General features: G+C 45.7%; 1 long non-coding RNA gene across 1 annotated transcript; it reads right to left on the reverse strand.

The window, feature by feature from the left end:
• Nucleotides 1–1,227: 1,227 nt before the first annotated feature.
• On the reverse strand, nucleotides 1,228–5,787 carry LOC103913583. The gene is made up of 3 exons (XR_663431.1): nucleotides 4,727–5,787; nucleotides 3,650–3,835; nucleotides 1,228–1,340 (listed from the first exon to the last, which is right to left on the reverse strand). It is a non-coding gene; the product is annotated as an uncharacterized LOC103913583 (long non-coding RNA).
• Nucleotides 5,788–5,975: the final 188 nt, after the last annotated feature.

A 5,975-nucleotide genomic window follows, 5' to 3' on the forward strand; every position in this document is an offset into this window, starting at 1 on the left:
GCCGGTGGCAGGGAGGGCGGCCTGGGCGCGCTGACCCCCCCATCGGCGAGGAGGCCGGAGGGGTGTCCAGCAGAGCCGTGCTTGGCACAGGGTGGACGTTATCCAAAGTAAACGGCAAAGGGTAAACTGGGACCTCAACGTGCTCATTTTTGTTAGATTTAAGGCACGTGAACTCTGTGGCACGAGCGACTTCCTTCTCACATTTATTCAGCGCTTGGGGTGGGAGGACAGCGACATTGGGGAACTGCTAAAATACCAGTGATAAGTAACAGTTTCGTGGCAGATTTCCCGAGGTGCTGGCTAAAACCCATTCACTTTTTTTTTTTTTTTTTTCTTATTTATTGCTAGACTGCTGTTCAGCCAGTTTCAATCATGGAGCAGATAAGCACTAGGGCCACTGTAAAGGGAAAGCCTAAGAGGGAGAAAGAGTCTGCAGCAGCAGCACCGGCTTAGACAGGCTTACACTGACTTACTCTCGGAGCGTCCCACCTGCCTCCTAGAGAAGTTTACCTGCCGAGTTACGTGATGGAGAAGCTGGTTTTCACTCCTGCGAGCAGTAACCTCCATCCTAACATCAGCCATGTGAGCTTGGCCGTAAAGCCTCTTCATTGGGCTAAAACAAAGTTTTGTTGTCTAATTTTGTGGGAAGACGTGTGCATGTTTCTGTGTGCTTCCTTGATAAACTGCATCACGACCCAAAGGTACAAACTGGGGGTAATTCTGTCAAAACCAATAGAATTGTTTCAGATTTACATTATTTTAGAGGAGAATCTGCCTTACTAACTTGAACAGATACAGAGAGAGTGATCCTTTCACCACTACAGATGAATTTGCGTCCTTTCCTTTGGCTGTATGTCCAACATACTGATAAATTTTAAAACTCATTTAAAACTCCAATACTTGCCTATCCTGCAATATGACTCTTGGAAATTGCCTCTGAGAAGAGAGAACTAGAGATCTTGCATCTGTGCTGACTTTATGCCTATGACCGACTCCTGTTCAGAGTAAAGGTGTGTGTTTCGATATTAATTTAAGTCTTTCAGCTATTGTTTTGATACTTCTCAGATGTTGTAAGTACTTCCACTACCCTTTTTATTCACAGTTAATTTTCTTCTGCTTGACAAGCCGGTAATGTATGTGTGGCTGCAGCTATGCGAGACCCCTTGGCAATAAGATTAAAGGTGATTTGTATTATGGGACAAAGGATGTCAGGCAAAAAATGTCAGGTATTTTTTATTCAGGTTATTTTTCTTCTATTTTCATCATGCCCCTTTTCTGGCAAGAAGCAGCTATAAGCTCGGTGGGGTTTTTTTTTCATTTGTTTTCTTTGTTAACTTGTCCTACACATTTAGTAAGAAAGAAAAATGTATTAGGATTTTCTGAGACTGTAAGTAGGACCAAAGTAGATGTGTCTCTTATGCTGGACCTCTGTGGAGACCTCACCAACATTTCATATGATCATGGTGGCAAAATTGGCTGGTGAAGAAAGTCCTCAACAATAGGAAGACTAAAGGGCTTGTTCTCTTGATGTGTCTGTATTGTGACAGCTATATGACTGGACATAACATTAATATCAAACAAGTAATGTAGCATATCATAACAAAAATTCTTTAGATACAGTATGCCGAGAGCCTGTAATAAATAACAATCAATATTACTGAACAGTTAATATTACAATTCGTTATTTGTGTTAGTGTAGCACCTCTGCACCCTAATAATGGGCCACAGCTGCAGTTAGCAAGGTGCAGTACAATCCAGACAAGGAGATTGTATGGCTTAAGCATGAAGAAACAGCACATGCCAGGTAATCAAGGTGCAAAGGAAAAAAAAAGACAGGGGGCTGATGCTGGTTAGAGCAATAGGTGATGGTCCTACCGCATCGTTAGCCTACCATGGCATTACTGCGTTGCGTTATGCTACTGTTTGGAAAACTATTTCTGACCGTGTGTAGCAGCTGTGTCATGACACAGACAGGGTATCTGAGGGAAGGCCTGGCATTTGATCTTTACTTTGATATCTCCTGACAATTTACACAAGCTGAGGACATGCCCCAGGATATTTTTGGTTTAACGTTGTCTAAACACAAGAGCTTTTATAATTAATTTCCTCAGCTTGTCTTGAAACAAAAACAGGGAGGACTTTAAGCCCTGATGGGTATCCAGCTCTGCAGCACATTTGCGAGGGGTGGGGAGGGTGCTGGTCCTGTGCTCCTCCGGACTTCTGCAGAGAAAGCTGCAAAGTGGTATTTTCTCCAGGAGAAGAATTTAATCTGCTCAGCGTGGAGGGCTGGGCCTTCTGAGCTTTCGGCCTCTACGAAACAGCTAATCACAGGCCCACAATTTCTAGCCTTTTAAGCGCCTATATGCTCCTGGACCATATTTGGGCAATAAAGGTAGTGCAGAACTCGAGAACGCTGCAGATCTGATCCTCTCCAAAGCTCCGGCCTTGCTGGAGATACTGTGCTGCGCAGGGCCAGCGTGTCGTTTTTGCACGGCTCCTAAGCAACCCGAGTAAATAGAACATTTCGCAACCTTAACCACAGCGGTTGCTACACTTTCATCTATAATTATCTTTTGCATCAGAGCTCTCAAGAGCAACCGGCCTACCAGATTTTGCAGGATATTTTGCATTCAGCTTCAGTTTCTCTGCCTTTTCTCTTGCATGGCCAGTCAGGATAATATTCCCCAGACAAGAGGAGAAACATAAATACCCTGCAGTCTAGAGGAACGTGCAATATGCTGTAAGCCAAGAAATGTTAGCTCGCAGCCTCGCTCTTCTGATTGCTGTTTATATTCTGCACGCTTCAGAGCTTTGTTATTTGAACAAGGCCTTATAACTTGCCCCAAAAGGCAGCCAAATATAATTCTTGGTGTTCGGGAAACCTAACACACAAATTATATTTAGGAAAAGAGCGTATGACTCCAGTAGAACGAACTAAGACTCTTCCCCTCCTCCCTTCAGTGTTTCTCAGAATTAATGTCAAAACCGTAGCTTGGCGATCCTGGTAGAACGTCTGTTCTAGGCACTGGATCACACTTCATTTCTAAGCCAAGAATAGAGCCCAGCATTCTTGATCGTCGACGTCCTATTTCTGGTCGTGCAGCCTCCTAGCAAAGCGTGTGCCTAATCCCGCTCTAGGTGGGGATCTTCGTAAGGCCCAGGCTCGTTCCTCCGGTTCCAGAACTGGGGACCTTCGGGATCTGAAGCCCGAGATGCTCGTTGCACTGAGGGGCTGAAGACACAAGTATCTGTACTCTGCCCAGGTCTTCGCTGCAGTGATCTTTGGATTTCTGACAAAAAAATCTGGTTTTTATGCTTTTTCACTGAACTTCGAATTCAGCATCAAAACTTCCTCAGAGCAGGGTTCAGCGCTTCAAAGAAACGAACGAAGCCTCGCTAGCTAGTAGTACAGCAAGTCACACAACAAAACATGATTTAATATGTCCTGACTGCTTGATGTGTAAATCAAGTTATTTGAGTTAAAGAGCGGCAGCTTTTCAAGTTCAGAGGTGTATGTTAACGACATAGTTCTGGTTGTGAAATACATGCTCAATGCGTAGAAGAAAAGCGAGGCAGCGTTCACCAGCCTTGTAGTCCAAAGACTGGAAGTTTGCATACAGGGCGAAGATGCAATTACACATGCTAATGCCTGGGGCGCAAGCCCGATGAAAGCAGGGCTAACCGCCCCGGGACTGGACGTGGCGTTGCTCTGAAGCCGTGGCTTTAGGTACAGGTCCGCAACAGCGCAGGTTAATGAAATCGCAGTGCCAGGCTGTCCTCCTCGGGAGCAGCGGGGTGAATTCTTCTCGTGCCCTTCGAGTGCCTGTTTGGCCACCTGCGAGGATGAGTTTTATACATTGCGTGCTCACACAGTTTGGATTGTTTCTAAATTGTCCGTATCCATTATTGTTAGCGTCAACAATATGCTAAATGACGTACAAATTGGCACGATGACAGCTTTGCTATCTGAGAGAGCTTGTGGCTGGGCTGCTACTCCACAAGACTTTTTGACACAGCACAATGGCAGACTCTGCTGCTTAATCTCTCTCCAAGGCAGGGAGAACTGAGGTCACCGGCCAGAATAGCGGCTCCATCCCAGCGCTTGAGTTACTGTTAATTTAAGCAGAGCTGGCACTGTTGTACCTTGCTCCTTCTTTCTGTTCATTCCGTGTGACTTCTGAAATGACCCGTGGGGAAACCAGGCTGATAGAAAGCACCATGTAAACAGCAAAGCTGTTTCTTATTCGCAGGCATTAGGATTTAAAAGTAAATTCGCGTTTTTGTAACCTGGTGAGATCACCGTGCTAGTTTAGTACAAAATGCTAAAAATCCTTAGGCATTTTACTATAGAGTTGTGAAAGAGGCAGTGCTTTTCTGAATATATTTTTGCTGTATTGGAGACTAAATGATCGTGAGATCATTCAAGATGCATGTTTTCAAGTACACATTGGACCGAATATGGACAGCATGAATTTCAATCAACGATTGCCCTGGGAATGCTAAAACCGTTGGAAGAAGGACACTAAATGATCGGCTTCTTCCTGTTTAGGAAAGCTGAAACATTGGTGAGAGGACAATAACATGATAATATTTTTCATGACTTACGTCCCGGTGTGGATTTTAACAACAGCAAAGGATGCGAAACCTCAAATTACTGAATTTTCGTATGTGCACAAGTAGGCAAACACCGATTTTTGTATCTGTTTGAACAGGCAAGAGGTCACACCTGTATTCAGCATCTGCATGTCAGCACGAGCAGCCACGGGAGAGACCGGCGGTTTGTTCGCAGTCGAATAGAGCTGCCCTTGTAAAACCACCAGGGTCTCAGCCCCGCGGGTTATTTTCCCTACTTAAGTGGCTCTCCCTGCTCTTGTTCCTGCCTGCGTCCTGGCCAGGGAGAGGTGAGCTGGCAGCCCGAGCCTGTCCTCGCTGCCAAGCCCAGAGAGTTCAGCTGTATTTTAGCGCGTTTCGTAGAGCTGGAGGAGGAAAAGAAGGAAGCTGTTCCGAGACTGGTACTCTAGAAATCAGCTGGAGAAGGCAGGGTCTACAGCCCCGGCTCGCCTGCTCCACACGGGGAGATGAACGCACTCTGGAGACGGCTGGAGGACTTGGGAATTTGCTTGGGTGGCCGTCGGCGTGTCCCCGGAAGCCACAATATGCCGCAAAAAATGCTTTACGATCTCATTACCCTCCAATAGACAAAACAGAGAAATGAAACTTCTTTTTTTTTTTCCTTGTTAATGGCCGACAAAGCGTTAATTACCATACCGCATACCATTAAAAGTCTTGGAGCCCTTGTCTTCAAGCCCTTACCGTGAAAAAACAAGCGTAAACTAGAAATGTTGCCCATTTAGTTATGGGTGAAATTTTTGGTGGCATTTCTGTGGCAAAACCCCCAAACTCTATAGTGTAAACAGGGCAGTATAAAGCTGTTTTATTTTTTCACATGCCTTGCTGGCAAAATCGACATTTTCCCTTGTTACCATCTCCATCCACTGGGCATGGCTGCCACCACGGCTGTTCCAGCAGGCGCTTCCACGGCGGATCTGTCCGTAGGTTCTGAAGCAGACATGTATGCGTTAAATTTTAACCATGTATTAATATTTGCAGGGTCAAGGCCTCGGTGAGACTTGCGAAGAAGACGAGACATAGTGGTAAATCTAACGGCAGGAATTCACTTTGGAATTAAGAGAAGAATTGGATCCGTTCCTGCTGGGTTCCTGTATGATGTTGGCACTTGGAAGGCAGTTTATTCACGTAGGAAGACAAATCTGGGCAAGGCAACAATGAAATCTACTTAACCCAGCGAGCAAGCATGACTAAGAGGGATCTTTCTCCCCAGTACTGTTTCCTTCTATCTTCTGGGTCATCCCTTTTTCCTCTTTCTCCTCATTTTCCCCATCGCGCTCCCTCCCTTCTCCTCCGCACTGACCCCCACCTCCCCGGACACCGTGGAGCACGTCACCCCAACGTTA

This window comes from Pygoscelis adeliae, unplaced genomic scaffold, assembly GCF_000699105.1.
Source record: "Pygoscelis adeliae isolate BGI_AS28 unplaced genomic scaffold, ASM69910v1 Scaffold373, whole genome shotgun sequence".
In the NCBI taxonomy this organism is placed as follows: Eukaryota; Metazoa; Chordata; class Aves; order Sphenisciformes; family Spheniscidae; genus Pygoscelis; species Pygoscelis adeliae.